Source organism: Balaenoptera musculus, chromosome 7 (assembly GCF_009873245.2).
Source record: "Balaenoptera musculus isolate JJ_BM4_2016_0621 chromosome 7, mBalMus1.pri.v3, whole genome shotgun sequence".
NCBI classification, from domain to species: domain Eukaryota; kingdom Metazoa; phylum Chordata; class Mammalia; order Artiodactyla; family Balaenopteridae; genus Balaenoptera; species Balaenoptera musculus.
Window position 1 is genome coordinate 70,727,875 of NC_045791.1, and position 17,942 is coordinate 70,745,816.

Below are 17,942 nucleotides of genomic sequence, written 5' to 3' on the forward strand. Positions count from 1 at the left end.
ACTTGACATTTTCTCATTCTTAAATTATAAATTTTTTTTCATTCAAAGGCTTTAATACATAATTTAAAAAATTTAGATGGGCAGCCTTGACTTTTTAGATACGTCTTTTCCCCCCCTCAAGATGCTAAATACTTATAAGGAAAAATATATTAATTATGTTTTTAGAAAACATCTTTTAATTGGTTTTTACAGTAATTTCTTGAATCTTACATAAATGTTGCGCAGAGCTCATCATAGTGATTTCTTGTATGAGGGCTATGAACATATATTTCATTTAAAAAATATATACTGTCGCTGATGATTATTGATATTGGTCCTTTTTATACACATAAATTACAAGTGTAAAAATATACTATATACAACCTAATTATAAAATTAAGCTTTCAAATCAGGAAAGAATTGTGTAAATCAAGAAAAAAATTTTAGTATTTGAGTTCAAGAAATAAAAATCTGAGCAACACTTTTGAGATGATGGATTACTGTTTACCCAATTAAAAAAATATGTAGTTGGAAGCAAAAATAGTTTCACTTATAGATGAAAAATTGCAACAACCTAAGTACTGCATAGATAATCTTATTCCATGGACATCTTATATACTAAAAGCATGTGTTTAAATCAAGAGATCCTTAAAAAGTGCACTTCTGCAAAAGGTTATGCATTTTCAGTAGAAAAAGAACAGAGGCAATTAAGTATGGCATTGGCTCCTAGCATTATGAAGCCTAATAAGATAACGTTTTTAACAAAACATCATTGATTAACATGCACCCTAAACCTAAGAAATTTAACCTTACTTGTTTTATTTTAATATGATATTTTTCATAATTTGTTCTTTGTCTATTAACATGAGCGTTATTAATATTTATAAAAGCAAAGGTCTTTATTCCTTGATTTTCCAGTTTACTGCTGTGCAAATGAGTGATTTGATTTACCAGAAAATAAAAAAAAGAACAAGAAGACATCTCTAAGAAAGTTCTCTATTTTATAGTTTTTCCAGGAAAGACAGAGAGATTTATTTTTTCCAAAGCAACATTTTTTCCCCTGTACTTGATTTGCACTGCACTTTTAAAAAGTTATGAATTAAACAGATCAACTTCAATTGCAAAAGTATTGATGGTATAGTTTTAAAATTGGAAGTCTAAAAAAATGGTGTTCCTCCCCAGAAAGAAGAAGGAATTTTAGACTCGGCTAAAATAGACAGCACTTATTATCCACTCTATTATTTTAATACAGGCGAGACCATTAGAGTGGACTATGGGATAAGAAGGAAGCTGGGGACCTCACCTCAGGGGGTACTGAGCAGCTGAGGTCCACCTCTTTATCACTTTCTTACTATTAATGCAACACAGAAGCTGTTAATGGGAGAGAGAGCCTTTTAGTGTTAGCAAGATTAGCAGCTTCTAGACTAAAACTTCCCATCACTCAGGAAACATACTAACACAACGGGAAGGTCCTTAATGAACAGTTACAGCCACTTATGGGCAGCCCTATCTTCTTTCGCAGCAGGGATCCTTGGTTAGGGATCTACTGGAAGTAATCCAGGGGATGAATCGTGCTACCTCAGCAAAACTAATAATAATAATTCTACTGGAAGTCACATTACATTTCTATAAAAGGGCAGTTATTGGTAGACTCGAGATGTTTGGAAATTCTTCCACACGGAGAAGTAAACCCAGAAGTAGCAGTAGCAAAACCTCTATCAATAAACATTCTGGGCATAAAATGTGAAGCAATCACAGTGAAAAATAAAGTAAAATCTTTCCATATTTCCTAAAACACAGATTTGCACCTTTGTAATAAACAAACAAATCAGTTACACTGCTTCATTTAACACTATAGACCAAGATTCTTAAATAGGGGTGGGCTCAGAAGCTCTGGTAGATTTGGTTTGTTCATTTATGTATTGTTTTTTAGATAAATGCCCTGAGATATCCCAAGAGGTACTGAATTTGTAGGCTCGAGGCTTGGATATGTATACTTTAAAAAACACATCCCTAAGAATCTCTGCCCTAAACAATACTGAAAAGACTTCCTCTGGCCCAAACATCTTCCTCATGCAGTGAATGTCTAGCACAGGACTTCTGTCACAGTGCACAGGAAGCACCTGGAGGTTTTGTTAAAATGAAGATTCTGATTCAGTAAGTGTGAGGTGTAACTGATGATGCTGGTACACAGACCACATTTTGAGTAGCAAGGTTAGCACTGCATTTTTCCAATCACAATTCACAATTTATTAGTGGGTAATGAAATGGAGTCAGTGGGTCACTATCAGCATTTTTGTAAACATTTTTGTGTACATGAAGCAGAATATACTGGAATAGAAAACACAGAGTGCATCTTACTTAGCAAGTATAGGTTTTATTTTATAACACTGTTTTAGTTACACATATGTACATCCATCCAGCGTTGCAATGTAAATTTCATTTCTTACTAAAGGTCACAGTCACAAAAGCTTGAACACTATTGATTTAGCACATGCTAGATGCTCAGAAAGTATGTGTTGAACCAGGAGTGTTCCTTTTTCCTGTTCTTTTTACAGTATCAGAAACAGGAAGGATCGGTGCTTAATTATTTGCATTCATCCGCTGATTATGCAGGAATGAAATTCATTTATCCTAAAGTATTATTTTAACCATGCACTTGCATTTTAAGCCTTTTATTTTGAGTTGTAAAGTAAAAAAAGAATTATTTCCCTTTATTCTATAAAAACAGGTTTCAGCATGTGACTGAGGGAAATTTGAGGAGCAAGGGAGGCGGAGCTCCTGAAAGCATATTATACCTAATATGCTACCCTACAGTTAAAACTGATTTAATTAATTCCTTTAAGAAGATTCTGGATTGGAGCATTATAAGAGATGATCAAATTACCTCTCTCTCAAACTCTCCCTGCCCTCGTGGTTTCATCCGGAAAATTGTTACCAAAATTCCCTTATCATGACCTTGTTCTGGCCCAAATCAGTGGGTGTGCCCCCCCGCTGGGCCCAGTTCTCTTCCTAACTCACTATAATGCCTCCTGGGCCTCTTATAATATTCCTAACCTATGTTATACTATTTCTGAAAACATGATGAAATATAATGTTCAAACACACAGTTATTCAATGTCATTTATTTGGTTCAAAATTTCACTAAAATTTACATTCAGTGAAATGCTCATATCTTTCAGTCAATTTTGAGGAATGCATGCCAAGACAAAGAACAACTCCATGATTCCAGAAAGTTTGCTTCTGCCCTTCTCAGCCGTTTCCCTACCACTACTATGTCTCTACATATAGGCTGGTCAGTAATCCGATCTGTCACCACAGATGGACTATTTTAGAATATTACATCAATGGAATCATACAATATGTAATTATTGTATTCAACTTCTTCCACTTGGCATCATAGTTTTTAAGATGAATTCAGGTAGTTGCCTGTATCAGTAGTTTATTTCTTTTTATTGCTTGGTAATCTATTGAGTGAATATACCACAGCTTATTTTTCCATTTTCTTGTTGAACTACATCTTGTTGTTTCCAGTTACTGGCTGGAAGCAATAACTGAATATTTATGAATAAAGCTGTTGTAAATATTCTTGTAAAAGACTTTTTGTGCACACAAGTTATTTCTCTTCAACAAATACCTCACAGTGGGATTATGATATTCAGATAGCCACACCAGCTTTCTTTTGCTTATTGTTTCTGTCTTTTTTTCTTTCAACCTGTTTCTTAACTTATGTCTAAAGTGTGTTTCTTGTAAACAATATATAGTGTAATGTCACGTTTTTATCTAGTCTGAATCTGTCTGCATTTAATCAGGGTATTTAGTCCATTTACTTTAATGTAATTATTGGTATGTTTGGTTTTAAGTCTCCTAACTTGGTGTTTGATTCATTTTTTTAAAAAATTCTTGAGTTACAGAAATTTTTAATATATTTTGGGTACAAATTTTTGTCAGATACATGTATTGGGATATATTTTCTCAGTCTATTTTCTTGAACGTGTTTTGTTTTTTTTGTGGATGTGCAGAAATTTTTATTTTGATGAAATCAATTTTTTTCTTTTATGATTTGTCCTTTCTGTGTCATTTCTAAGAAGTCTTCTACTCGAAGCTCATGCAGATATTCTTCTATGCTTTATTCTATTCCCCATTTTTATTAATTTTAAAATTTTACTTTATATTTAAGCTTATGGTCTATCTAAAATTGGATTTTGTGCATAACATGAAGTAGAGGTTGGGGTTCTTTGTTTTTACCACGTGGACATGATTTCTCTCTCTTGACCTGTCAGTGTGGTGAAATATGTTGATTGATTTCCATATGTTAAGCCAACCTCACATTTTGGGGATAAGTCAAACTTGATCATGGTATATAACCCTTTTTATATATAGCTGGATTTCTTTTGCTAGTATTTTGGTAAGTATTTTCGTGTCTATGGTTCACAAGATATGCTGGCTGTAATTTTCTTTTCTTGTATTGTTCTTATTTTGTTTTATTATTATGGTTAAAATGGCCTCATGATATGAGTTGGGAAGTGTTCCTACTTTCTCTATTTTATGAAAGAGTTTGTGGAGGATTGGTATTATTATTTCATTTCTTTATACAAGGCTACTTAAATTTTCTATTTTATTGCTTCCTACTCTTATTATTTCCTTTATGCTATATACTTAGAGTTTATTTTCTAATTTCTTAAAATGGAAGAAGTGCTTGATTTTATACCTTTCTTATTTTCTAATATAGGTATTTAAATCTGTACATTTTCTCCTAAAGACTGCTTTAGCTGCATCCCACAAATATTAATATGTTGTGTTTTCATGTATTTTTGTGAAAATATATATTGTAATATCCTTCAAGATTTCTTCTTTGACTCAAGGATTATTTAGTAGTGTATTTTTTTAACCTCCAAATATTTGAGGGTTTTTAAAGGCACATTATTTTTATTTATCTTTAATTTAAATATCCAAAATTCACTGGGAATCATTTTAAATATACAAAAGAGTTGTGTGGTCTTAAGGACACAGAGAAATGCAGGCTTCCAAGAGCCACTCTTGTTAAGCCAAGGTCTTAACATTAAAAGGAAAGTAATAAACATATAGCATAAGGTTCCATTAAATTCAAAGGACTTATAGTTAGGTAGGAAGACTTTTATATCTTTTTACTCCACCACCCCCCCAATGCAAAATTCAATCAAATGATCAACCTGGATGAGAGGTGAAATAAAAAGTAGATTGTGTGAGCTGCAAGAGTAAATTGTTTTGAAGTCCTGAAAAGTCTTAAGTATTGAAAAGAGCTCAGCCTGATTGTCCAGGCTTTGAAACAAATCTCTCTGGAGTTTGACAGCTCTATGTCTCGTGTTCAAGATGTTATAAAAAAATCCATCCATGGTGATCTATGCATCATGGTTAAAGAAAATATTCTGTTTAATTTAAGTCCTTTGAAATTTATTAAAACTTGTGTTTTATGGGCCAGAATATGATCTATCTTCTTGACTATTCCATGTGCATCTTAGAAGTTGTAACCTCTTGTGGGGAGTGATTTTCTGTAAATATTAATAGCTTAAGTTGATGGTCCAAATCACCCATAACTGTATTGATTTTTTGTTTAATTGTTCTATTACTGAGAAAGGTGTGCTAAAATCTCTACTGGTGGCAGTAAAACTGTTTCTAGTTCTCTTTTGTTTTGTTCTTTTGTTTCATCTTGTATTTGGGAGCTCTGATATTGGGTTTATAAACATTTAGTAGTCTTATGTCTTCTTTAATAAGTGACCCTTTAGCATTATGAAATGCACCCCTTTACTCTCTGGTCACACGATTCATCTTGAAGTCTACTTTGTTCTGATATTCAGATAACCACACCACCTTTCTTTTGCTTATTGATTCTATCTTTTTACTTTCAACCTGTTCGTTAAGTTATGTTTAAAGAGTGTTCCTTGTAAACAATGTATAGTTGGATTTTTGCTTTTTTATCTAGTCTGAATATGTCTACATTTAATCAGGGTATTTAGTCCATTTACTTTAATGTAATTATTGATATGCTTGTTTTTAAGTCTACCAACTTGGTGTTTGATTCATATTTAGCTAATCTTTTTGTTTTCCTCTGTTTCCTTTTCTGCCATTTTTTTTTTAAGGAAAATCAAATATTCTATGGTATTTATTTTGTCTTATCTCTTCTAATAATTATTTTGTTATATTTTTCGGTTATTATTTTGATGGATGCTTTAAGGATTACAATATACAACTTCAAATTATCCTAATCTATTACTTCATGAACAATTTAGAAACTTTATTAAAATACTATATTTTTAATTACCATAGTCCACCCTTTGCATTCTTATTGTCATATATCATACTTCTACCTGTTCTATAAAACTCATGTTCCTTTTGAAAATTAGTTTTACTTTAAACATCCATCCTACTCTAATTTCAAAGGAAAAAAGCCAGAGATGTCAATGCTAATGGAGACTCCTTCCTGTCATCATTAAATGATTATTTGGCTGCTGATCTGTATTTGCGCTAACCTTTCAAGACTTATGTATAGTTTCACATTCTCCATGGAAGACACTATTGGCATATGACACTTATAGTAGATTGAATTATTTTCCCAATAAAAGGATTATACATTCCTCTCCATAGCCATATGACTTGAAGTTCCATGATGTCACTGATAGGCTTATGACTTGTTTCTGCCATTGAAATGTCAGTGGAAGTGCGAAGATATATAAAAGCCAACATGTGGATTTCTACTTTCTTGCTTGTTCCCTTTGCATAAAAAAAGACACATCCAAAATAGGAGCTGTTTCTTCAACCAATCCCAGAATGAGAAGATATATAGAGCAGGGCCATAGTTGACCACAGCCATGGGAGCAAGAATTATGTCACTTACTGATGCTGTAAGCCTTCGAGGTTTTGAGGGCGTTTGTAACTATAACTTTACCTAGTGAAAGATGGCTAATAAGACATAAATTAATGATATTAATAAATTCTAAGGAAATATTTTCACATCATTTTCCACACCTCAGATTTTGGTAGCATTACTATACAACCCTAGATATGCTTTTAATTGTCTCCAGATCTCCCTTTGAACTTCTTACTATTTCTTTTCTATATTAGCATATATTCTGAAATAGTTAAGCCATGTTTATTCTATTATATTTTCATTTTTTCCCAACATACCACTACCTTTCCCAGTATATTCACGGTTCCCATTTTATTCTCCATGTAGCTCTAGCACATCACTTTGACAGATATATAAGTTGTCCCATTTAAATTAGGCATAGTATACACATTAAGCATAGTATATGCAGCAAAAGAAGCCATAAACAAAACAAAAAAGCAACCTACAGAATGAGAGAAAATATTTGGAAACAATGCAACTGACAAGGGGTTAATTTCCAAAATATACAACAACTTACACAGTTCAATATCAAAAACACACACAACCCAATCAAAAAATGGGCAGAAGACCTACATAGACATTTCTCCAAAGAAGACATACTGATGGCCAACAGGCACATGTAAAGATACTCAACATCGCTGATTATTAGAGAAATGCCAATAAAAACTACAATGAGGTTTCACCGCACACAGGTCAGAATGGTCATCATCAAAAAGTCTACAAATAACAAATGCTGGAGAGGGTGTGGAAAAAATAGAAATAGATTCACAGACATAGAAAACAAACTAATGGTTATTAAAGGGGGAAGTGGGGAGGGATAAACTAGAAATTTGGAACTAAGAGATACACATTACTATATAAAAAATAGATAAACAACAAGGACCTATTATATAGCACAGGAAAGCATATTCAATGCCTTGTAATAACCTATACTCGAAAAGAATCTGAAAAACAATATATATATAACGGAATCACTTTGCTGTACACCTGAAACATTGTAAATCATCTATACTTCAATTAAAAAAAAAAAACAAAAAACCCCCACAAAAAACAAGGTATAAATATGCATAAATATAAGCCCAGGACCAGATGGCTTCATAGGCAAATTCTATCAAACATTTAGAGAAGAGCTAACACCTATCCTTCTCAAACTCTTCCAAAATATAGCAGAGGGAGGAACACTCCCAAACTCATTCTACGAGGCCACCATCACCATGATACCAAAACCAGACAAAGATGTCACAAAAAAAGAAAACTACAGGCCAATATCACTGATGAACATAGATGCAAAAATCCTCAACAAAATACTAGCAAATAGAATCCAGCAGCACATTGAAAGGATCATACACCATGATCAAGTGGGTTTTATCCCAGGAATGCAAGGATTCTTCAATACATGCAAATCAATCAATGTCATACACCATCTTAACAAACTGAAGGAGAAGAACCATATGATCATCTCAACAAATGTAGAAAAAGCTTTTGACAAAATCCAACACCCGTTTATGATAAAAACTCTCCAGAAAGTAGGCATAGAGGGAACTTACCTCAACATAATAAAGGCCATATGTGACAAACCCACAGCCAACATCATTCTCAATGGTGAAAAACTGAAACCATTTCCACTAAGATCAGGAACAAGATAAGGTTGCCCACTCTCACCACTATTATTCAACATAGTTTTGAAAGTTTTAGCCACAGCAATCAGAGAAGAAAAAGAAATAAAAGGAATCCAAATCAGAAAAGAAGAACTAAAACTGTCACTGTTTGCAGATGACATGATACTATACATAGAGAATCGTAAAGATGCTACCAGAAAACTACTAGAGCTAATCAATGAATTTGGTAAAGTAGCAGGATACAAAATTAATGCACAGAAATCTCTTGCATTCCTATACACTAATGATGAAAAATCTGAAAGAGAAATTAAGGAAACACTCCCATTTACCATTGCAACAAAAAGAATAAAATACCTAGGAATAAACCTACCTAAGGAGACAAAAGACCTGTATGCAGAAAACTGTAAGAAACTGATGAAAGAAATTAAAGATGATACAAGCAGATGGAGAGATATACCACGTACTTGCATTGGAAGAATCAACATTGTGAAAATGACTGTACTACCCAAAGCAATCTACAGATTCAGTGCAATCACTATCAAACTACCAATGGCATTTTTCACAGAACTAGAACAAAAAATTTCACAATTTGTATGGAAACACAAAAGACCCCGAATAGCCAAAGCAATCTTGAGAATGAAAAATGGAGCTGGAGGAATCAGGCTCCCTGACTTCAGACTATACTACAAAGCTCCAGTAATCAAGACAGTAGGGTACTGGCACAACAACAGACATATAGATCAATGGAACAGGAGAGAAAGCCCAGAGATAAACCCATGCACATATGGTCACCTTATCTTTGATAAAGGAGGCAAGAATATACAATGGAGAAAAGACAGCCTCTTCAATAAGTGGTGCTGGGAAAACTGGACAGCTACATGTAAAAGAATGAAATTAGAACACTCCCTAACACCATCCACAAAAATAAACTCAAAATGGTTTAAAGACCTAAATGTAAGGCCAGACACTATCAAACTCTTAGAGGAAAACATAGGCAGAACACTCTATGACATAAATCACAGCAAGATCCTTTTTGACCCACCTCCTAGAGAAATGTAAATAAAAACAAAAATTAAAAAATGGGGCCTAATGAAACTTAAAAGCTTTTGCACAGCAAAGGAAACCATAAACAAGACGAAACAAGATGAAAAGACAACCCTGAGAATGGGAGAAAATATTTGCAAACAAAGCAACTGACAAAGGATTAATCTCCAAAATATACAAGCAGGTTATGCAGCTCAATAAAAAAAGAAACAAACAACCCTATCTAAAAACGGGCAGAAGACCTAAATAGACATTTCTCCAAAGAAGATATACAGATTGCCAACAAACACATGCAAGGATGCTCAATATCACTAATCATTAGAGATATGCAAATCAAAACTACAATGAGGTATCACCTCACACCGGCCAGAATAGCCATCATCAAAAAATCTACAAACAATAAATGCTGGAGAGGGTGTGGAGAAAAGGGAACCCTCTTGGGTTTAGTTTTTTAAAGAAACTCCATACTGTTCTCCATAGTGGCTGTATCAATTTACATTCCCATTAAATATGATTCATAGAGACTGGTTCTACACTCATTTAAATTATTGCAAAGTTGAAAAATAAATTTACACAAATTTTATATAGACCTTAATCTGAAGTTTTCAAAGTTTAGAATGCATTTTTTCTTTTTTGTATTTTAGGGTCAATATCAATCCAGTAGTCAGTGTTTTTTGTTTTTGTTTTTTAAATAGGTAAGATGACAAAGTAATCATGCCTTGGTAGGCATGTAATTTTTTCCACTTTATTTATATAGATAAAGGATTTGTCAGTGATACCGTTCAATATATCTGTTGTAACTAAAATTACTTTGATTATAAAATTATAAACAGCAATTTTTCTTTCTGAATAACTTACATACATTACTGTCTCATTATCACCAAAAAGCTGAACTTTTCAGTTTATCCTCTGATGAAGGAAAAATTCCACTTAAAGAATAGAAAGAAAATTTTAAATCAAAACCCTCCATTCCATTTTTTAATTTGTACAACTTGCCTATTTTGCCTTTTGCATGCCAGTTTTACCTCTCACATGCCTCTCCCACATGTAAGTTGAATTTAAATGATGGAAGCTGCTGACAGTTCCTAGAGGCTCAGACAATTCTAAGCTGTTGTTTTTGAGCTACAGTCATGTTCTCTTTTACATTTTCCAACATTTCCCTAGAAACCTCAATGACTTTAAAGAAAAATAAGAATAAGTACTTTCTTTTTATTCATATTAAAATGTGATGCTATTTGTCATGTGAATAACAAATACACTCTTACATCATATTATTGAAATGCTAAAACAAAAAGAAGTAGCATTTTGATCTGCTATTTACAGAACTAACACAGATTAATTTTATATGTGTATCAGTGCCATATGCAGTAAGATGTGTTCAGATTTTGGGAAAGAAATTCATTATCTTTGCTTCTTTTTAATTAAAAGAAGTACAAACCCACTGATAATTTTTAAGTGGTTTAAATGCCAAAAAACTAAAGGAAGGCTGAAATTACACTTACACAAATTACACAAAATGGTTTAAAACAACCAAGCTCATGACTGAGCAAATGTAATTCTATATTAAACACTCAAAAGAAGAGATCATTACAGAAAATTTAATTTTTCATAATTAAGCTAGTTTGCTAGAGTTTGACACAGATTCTTTAGAAATCACATATAATTTATCTTCTGCACAGCTTAAAAAAATTTAAGAGATTAATACAATGTTACTATGTTGAGGCAAAATTCTATTATCATTTAAGTCTGACTGATTTCACTCAGTCCTATCTGAGTTAGAACTGAAGATACTCAGTTGATTAGAAAAAAGAAGAAAGACAATGAAGTAAAGAAAGAAGAAATGAGAGAAGGATGGAAGGAAGGAAAGAAGAAAAGACAAAAAATCTTATTCAGCTTGATATCAGGCATGGCAGAATTCATCTGAGAAAGTTACCATGCCAAGACTTCATGAAACTCTTATTGTATCAATCATATGATAATTATATGCAAAAATACTTTTATTATTCTCAGTGTAATTAATTTATATCATTTTATGTAAATTCATAAAAATAATTAAATTTTTTCCATATTAAATGCCTAAAAGGTGAGAAATGTATTTTTTATTGGTAAGTGATGAACACTGACTTGGGCTGAATGAGCTACTGTAAAGCATAGAGGGTACCAAATTCCAATTAGAGGATATTGAGAAAAGACTAAGAGTTAGTAAGTGGAAACAGTAAATGTACTTGATACTTTTGCACAGATTTGTGATGAGGAAAACAAAGAATGAGGCATTAGTTGGAAAATGATGTATGGTCAAGAAAGGGGTTTTTTATGGAAGAATGGAGTCGAAGCATCATTGTCATGCTGAGAGAAATGATGGTGCATAAAAGAACAAATTTATGCAGAAGAGAAAGGGGATAATCACAGAAGCAATGTCCTTAAGAAGGGATGGGTTTACAAACAGGTGCAGTGGTTGGTCTTAGAGGTACAAACATGTCTTCTGCTCGAGGAGGGATGGCAGAGTATGTGGGTACAGATGTAGGAAGGAGGTGACACTGGAAAGGGGAGGATGAAATATATCTCTTTTGGTTGCATTTATTGCCTGTATTGTATTTGTACTCAAAAGAATGGTTATCAGTTGAGAGGATGTGATTGGAAGAGAATGTGAAATATAAGGGACTGAATGTGAATGAAGAAAGACCAAAGTCTTTCTAAGTCTTTTCAACATTAATTTGTTGCTTTCCAACTTTGTGTTTAATTCTTCTAATTAGTAAATCTCTGATAACAAAGATATAGCTTTATTAACTTGCACTTCTGTATGTCATTAGTACATGAATTTTGGTATTGATAACTTCAAGGCATTTTGTGATATAGAAAGTTTTATTTGAATCATCAAATAAAGACTAAATTGCCAATACAGTCAACTCTAACCTACTTAATGTTTGTTTTGGTAGAGGGGCTTTGCAATCTGGTAACAACTTACATGTCATGTTTCTTTCCATTTTCCCATTCCATCACCACACTACTAGTTCAGATCCTCATCATACTTGCCTAAACTTCTAACTACCTGATCTCTGCACTTGCAAACTTGCCTCTCTTAAATATATCTCCCATGTATCTTATTAAAATGCAAATCTGATCATATCATTTAAAATTGAAAATGACATGAAGTAATCTAAAGGCAGTTACATGATAGGCAAAGTTCAGGGGTAATGCTAGGAGAGCTGGATTTGGGTTGCCCAGAGTCTTTTCTTGATCCCCAGATTTCTTATTTGTAAAATGAGATGCCTGCCCTGCTTGCTCACAGGCTGTGGTGAAGATTAAACAGGAGGACATGTGAAAGTGCTTTGCACCCTCTAAATTGCTTTGCCACCCTAAGGTGTTAACACTAAGGAAGTGTTAAGGTTGAAGTAAACTCATTATCTTATTCCAAGTAAGAAAGTTCTTTGAAGGAAGTCCAAGCCTGGGCATCACAAACGTGAATTTTTGGCCCTTGTGAGTGGCCTTATAGTGATACTGAAGTAGGAGTCTTTGAGGGAGCAGGGAAATAAGAATCACAAAACAACATAATGAAATAGAGAAATAAAAATATTGAGAAACTTGTAGAAGAGGTCTTGCACCAAAACATCCTCATTTGGTTTCTTATATGAAGGTCTAAAAGGATTGAGGGAAGAGCAGGTAAGAAGCGGATGAGAAGTCTCAGATAGGTCACCTCAGAAATTTCCCAAAGAGCTCTAGGCTCTTTGTTCTAGTACACTGGATCTTGGAACAAAAAAAGCACGAAAGTGATCATTTTGTTCTTATTGATGAAGATAAGAATAAAATAAGAGCTTTACATTTTCTTTTTCTACTTGCCTGTTATGGGCATTGGATTTCACTGTAAAGCCTGAAAAACATACTTATCTAAGTCTAATTTCCAAGTCTAAATGAGACTTAAAAATAAAACTTATAAAGATCAAGGCTGGTTTAAATATATAACTTATTGATATAAGTTGGCCAACATAATAAAAGAGCAGCAGTAATAATGAAGTCAATTTTAAGAGGTCAAGGCATTTCATAGAATTGGTAGTTGTAGCAATAATTTTTCTGAATTGTCTATAATATTTCCAGCCTATTTTTGCTATTAAAGATCCAGTCCCTAATTTTTGGAATCACAGTAGCCAAAATAACGGGAAGAATGTCAGGGCTGGACTCCAGTGTTTGTGATTAGTTTCAGTCTTGGGTTAGATATAGCCACACTCTTTTCTCCACCCCTACTTGTTCTATATTGAGAGACCTTGTTTTATTTCTACAAGTTCCCTCTGCCTATTGGCTCTGGTTGGTGGAATTTGGCTACTCTTGTTATTCCTTTTTCCAGTCTACAGCTGTCTCTCAAACTCTGGTTTAAAATCTGTAACTTATGACCTATTCCCTAGCACTCTTGAAAACCTTTCTTGTGATGCCCCATCTTGGAATCGGCCCCACTAGCAGCCACGCAAGGCTGGCTCCACTATGCTCAGTTTCACTCCCCGCTCCCGGAAAAGTGCTTTCACCTATATTATTTCGAAGCAACATAGACAATAGAAAGCAATGAAAACATATACAGTCAAAAGTAAGGATAAAAAGGTCTGAATTATCCAATCTGAAATGTGAAAGAAGACATGAACATCTTCCACAAAATGGGAAAAAAGAAAACACAAAACCAAACCAAACCCACATAAGGGTCTAAGGAAGCTGGAGTGCTGGAATAGGTTAGAAATTGACTTCAAGCTAATCAATATGACTTCTTTACAGAACCATTACCTCAGTCTAAAACTGTAAAGTGGAGGGAATGAATAATTGTGGAAAAGACATCTAGATTTTTAAAAATTGCATGGGATTTTAGAGAAAATTTTATCACCATTAGATTGCCAAGGATTTCCAGAAATAAATGGAAAGAGATAAATTTTTAAAAATTAACAATGCTCTATTTAGAATTTCATAATGAGACTGATTTTCTAAACTTTAAGTTTTTAAACTCAAACCACTTTCATTTATAGTATCATCAAGATTCATGGACCTTTCTTTTTTACATGTCTTACACCTGAATTGTATGATAATTGGAACTAAAATAATTTCCTTGTTTTTGCAGATTTGGAAAAAAAAATTCTTCAAGTTTTGGGGAAATTTGCTGGTGAGCCTAAACCATAAAGATTTAGGTTTAACAGGGACTGTAGCTTATTACTACTGTTTAATGTTTGTTTTAAAAATTATAATATTGAAGGACATACATATATGCTAAAATTCTCAGGCATAAAAATATGATTTAATTTGGTGAATAAGTAAAAACATATGGATGAATGTAATAAATCCAAGAAAGAAACATTTTAAAAGATCAAAACATTTGTATTATTATAACATTGTGGGTTTCATTTATGGAATTAATAACAAAATTTAAAAAACATATTTTTGTAAAGCTTTGCTATTGTTCATTTAATTTGGTCAGTGAAGTATTTCTAATGACTATGAAATATTGGTCAATAAGCAAACTTGAACGATACTTTAAAAACACAAATCTTGATAATGATACAACCCTGTTTAGTTCAAAGTTTCCCTATACCTTCAGGATAAAAATCCACAGCCTTTATCATTGTATTCAAAGTCTTTCATGATTTGCCCCCAACCTATCACTCTACCTTCATCTCTAGCACCCCTGCCATGCTCTTTATGCTGATAGCTACTTGTCACTTTGCTGGGCATCTACACATGCTGTTTGCACTGTCTATAGTGGCACGTCTGTGGCTAATTCTGATTCTAACTTGAAGATTCAGCAGTAGTATCACACCATTCAGGAAAGATGTCCTCATCTTTCACCCTCTTCCTTCATCCCTGGTCTGTGTTGGGCACTTGGTTTGTACACCCACCCATTCTCAGAACGTCTCACATTGTAGAGGTTTCCTGACTCTTCCATTGTCCTGAGAATTTTTCAAGGTCAACTCGTATGTCTCATTTGCTTTTATAACCATTCTTAGCACAGGGCTTGGGAAATGACAGAAAGTAGTGGTCAGAGAGGGGAATTTCGGAACTCCAGATCTTTGTATTGTATTTCTAGGTAATACACAAGGTGTGACCACATTTCTAGACAGCTAAACTGAAGTTGAGGAGACTGAGGAACCATGGGGCCAATGTTGAGAAGAAATATCAGATATACCCTTGATAGTTATTAATGTTGTGCATTAAAATGTCCAGGCACAGGGCAAGACTGCATATCTTGGATGCCCTGTGGTTGAACAGTCCATGTAACTAGTTCTGGCTAATGAGTTGCTGAGTGGAAGTGACAGGAGTCAATTCAGGCTAGTGGATTTAATTGCTGGTTGGAGACCTTCCCTACTACTGAAGGGTGCCTAAGATGGGCAAGAAAGGGAGCCAGAAAAGGAGGCTATCACAGGGGGATAGTAAGTAGCAGTCAGATGTGGCACATAATTTGGAGAGAGAACTGACAATATTTACTGATGAATTGGGTGCAGGTAGAAAGTCAATGCTCAAGATAGCTGTCCATTCTGTCCGGGTCCCTGAGTGACTGCAATGGGCAGAGCCAGCTGCCCCCAAATAGTATCTCACCCAGCCAACCTGCGGTGAACATGGAGTGAGAATAAGAAATGAACCTTGATTCTTTGAAGCCACTAAGTTTAGGGGGATGTTTGTTACTACCACATAACCTTCATAACCTAGCACAACCAGAGTATGTCAGGGAATGAGGTTAAGAGGCATGGATGCCATCTGTTCCATTGTGTTGATGGAACTCACCAGCAACTCCCAAGTACCCAACTACCCTGGAATAGAATATATGAAAGTAAACCAAGTGCCGAATCATTGAGAAAAATGGCAGTAATGGGAAGTTCAGCAGGTTATACCAAAAGTGTGGGGAAAAGGTGGTATCAGCAAATAGCATGAGTTTTGAATAAGAAGTGGTTTATTGAGTGACAGTGCCAGATTGCATTGATGGTAGTCTGAAAATGACAGTAGGAAGCCAGAAATGTATGCCCTGAGGTGGGAAAGTAGAGCAGCAATAGATAAGGTTTGGAGGGGTGTTGTGCTGCCACTGGGCAGAAGACAAGAGAAAATTGTTGAAACATTTAAGACAATTTAATCTTACTCTTTCACTAGAGCTAATATTGATAATAACTATCAAAAAGTGCAAGAATATACTAAATTCTTGTATCCTTAAATAGGCCTAATTTTACTTTCTCAGAGCATACAGGAACGATTTCCTGATAATTATTGGTATTTTAAAAGCTATGTTCACATGCGTGCTTTTAATGCCTTAAAGTCCTTTGACATGAAGGTTGGACTGTGGCTGATTTGGGGTACCCCCAAATGGAAAAACATTTTTTTCCTATCTCAAAACACATTTTGCTTCCTGCCCAAATTCATACCCACGCAACATTCTGTACTGTTGCTTTCATTTTCCCCAATGCCGCTTAGATTTCTTCATGCATATTTGTATTTTTAGATCAGATAAAATGAATAGAAGGTTCTTCCCTTGAAAAATGTGTAGTGTGATTCAAAGAAAATGTTAATGAAAAGAAATACTTAAAGTCTTGTGAAACATCGATATATAGCAACTAATTGGAAAAGCAACTCAATTGCTTTTTCTTTGTGTTGTGTCTGAAGCACCATTCTTATGGAATTATGCAGCTGTACAAGCACTGATATTGACAGATTTTTTAAATGGAAGAGATAGGGGGTGGTGAAACAATGTACTAAACACCATTTCTTTCAAAATACTCCTAAATATGGAGGTAGTATGTAGGGACTAATACTATCTTTACTGCATCGTATTCATTTTTAAGAAAACCACCTCCATATAGAACTACTTTCCACCAACACAAATACAGGTATCAAAATGAAGAGGACTTTTCCTGGGTTGTTAAATTCCTTCAGAAACATGGGCTGTCTTTCATGACAACAGTTTCCTTCCTCCTCTGCTCCCACACAGCTTGACAAGCAGGTCACAGAGAAAGGTTGTTAACTACATTCCTTTGCCTAAAAAGGGATTTCAAGAAAACATGTACCTTAGCTTCACTCTTAAGAGAGGGTCAGACGGCTGAGGCAGTGATTTGTTTGTGTACATATGGGCTAGTGCAAAGGAATGGAAAAAATATTCGGGTGAAGAATTTCTAAATGGGAAGATGTGTTTTAAAGACAGCTTCTATTATATGTCAGCTACACCTGGCAGAGTCACAGGGCAAGGTGAATAAACTATAAACAATGAAGTCTCCTTAGTGAAAGCCTCTGCATAGTGAGAGAGATCTGCGGGTGGGATAGAACAGCCAAGAGTGTCACTCGCATAGTATATGTTTTTTAAAGCGGGTTTCACATCACTTTTATTGTAACTGGGAAGGATTTCAATTTTTTTTTTAAGATAAATTACTTGGACTTAGCTTCCACTAAAAAAACCCAAGACGATATAT

General features: G+C 34.2%; 1 protein-coding gene across 1 annotated transcript in view; it reads right to left on the minus strand.

Moving 5' to 3' along the window:
• The window catches only part of TMEFF2 (transmembrane protein with EGF like and two follistatin like domains 2), a 249,896-nt gene that overhangs the window by 117,825 nt on the left and 114,129 nt on the right, over positions 1–17,942 (minus strand). The gene's annotated exons all lie outside the window — the stretch shown is intronic.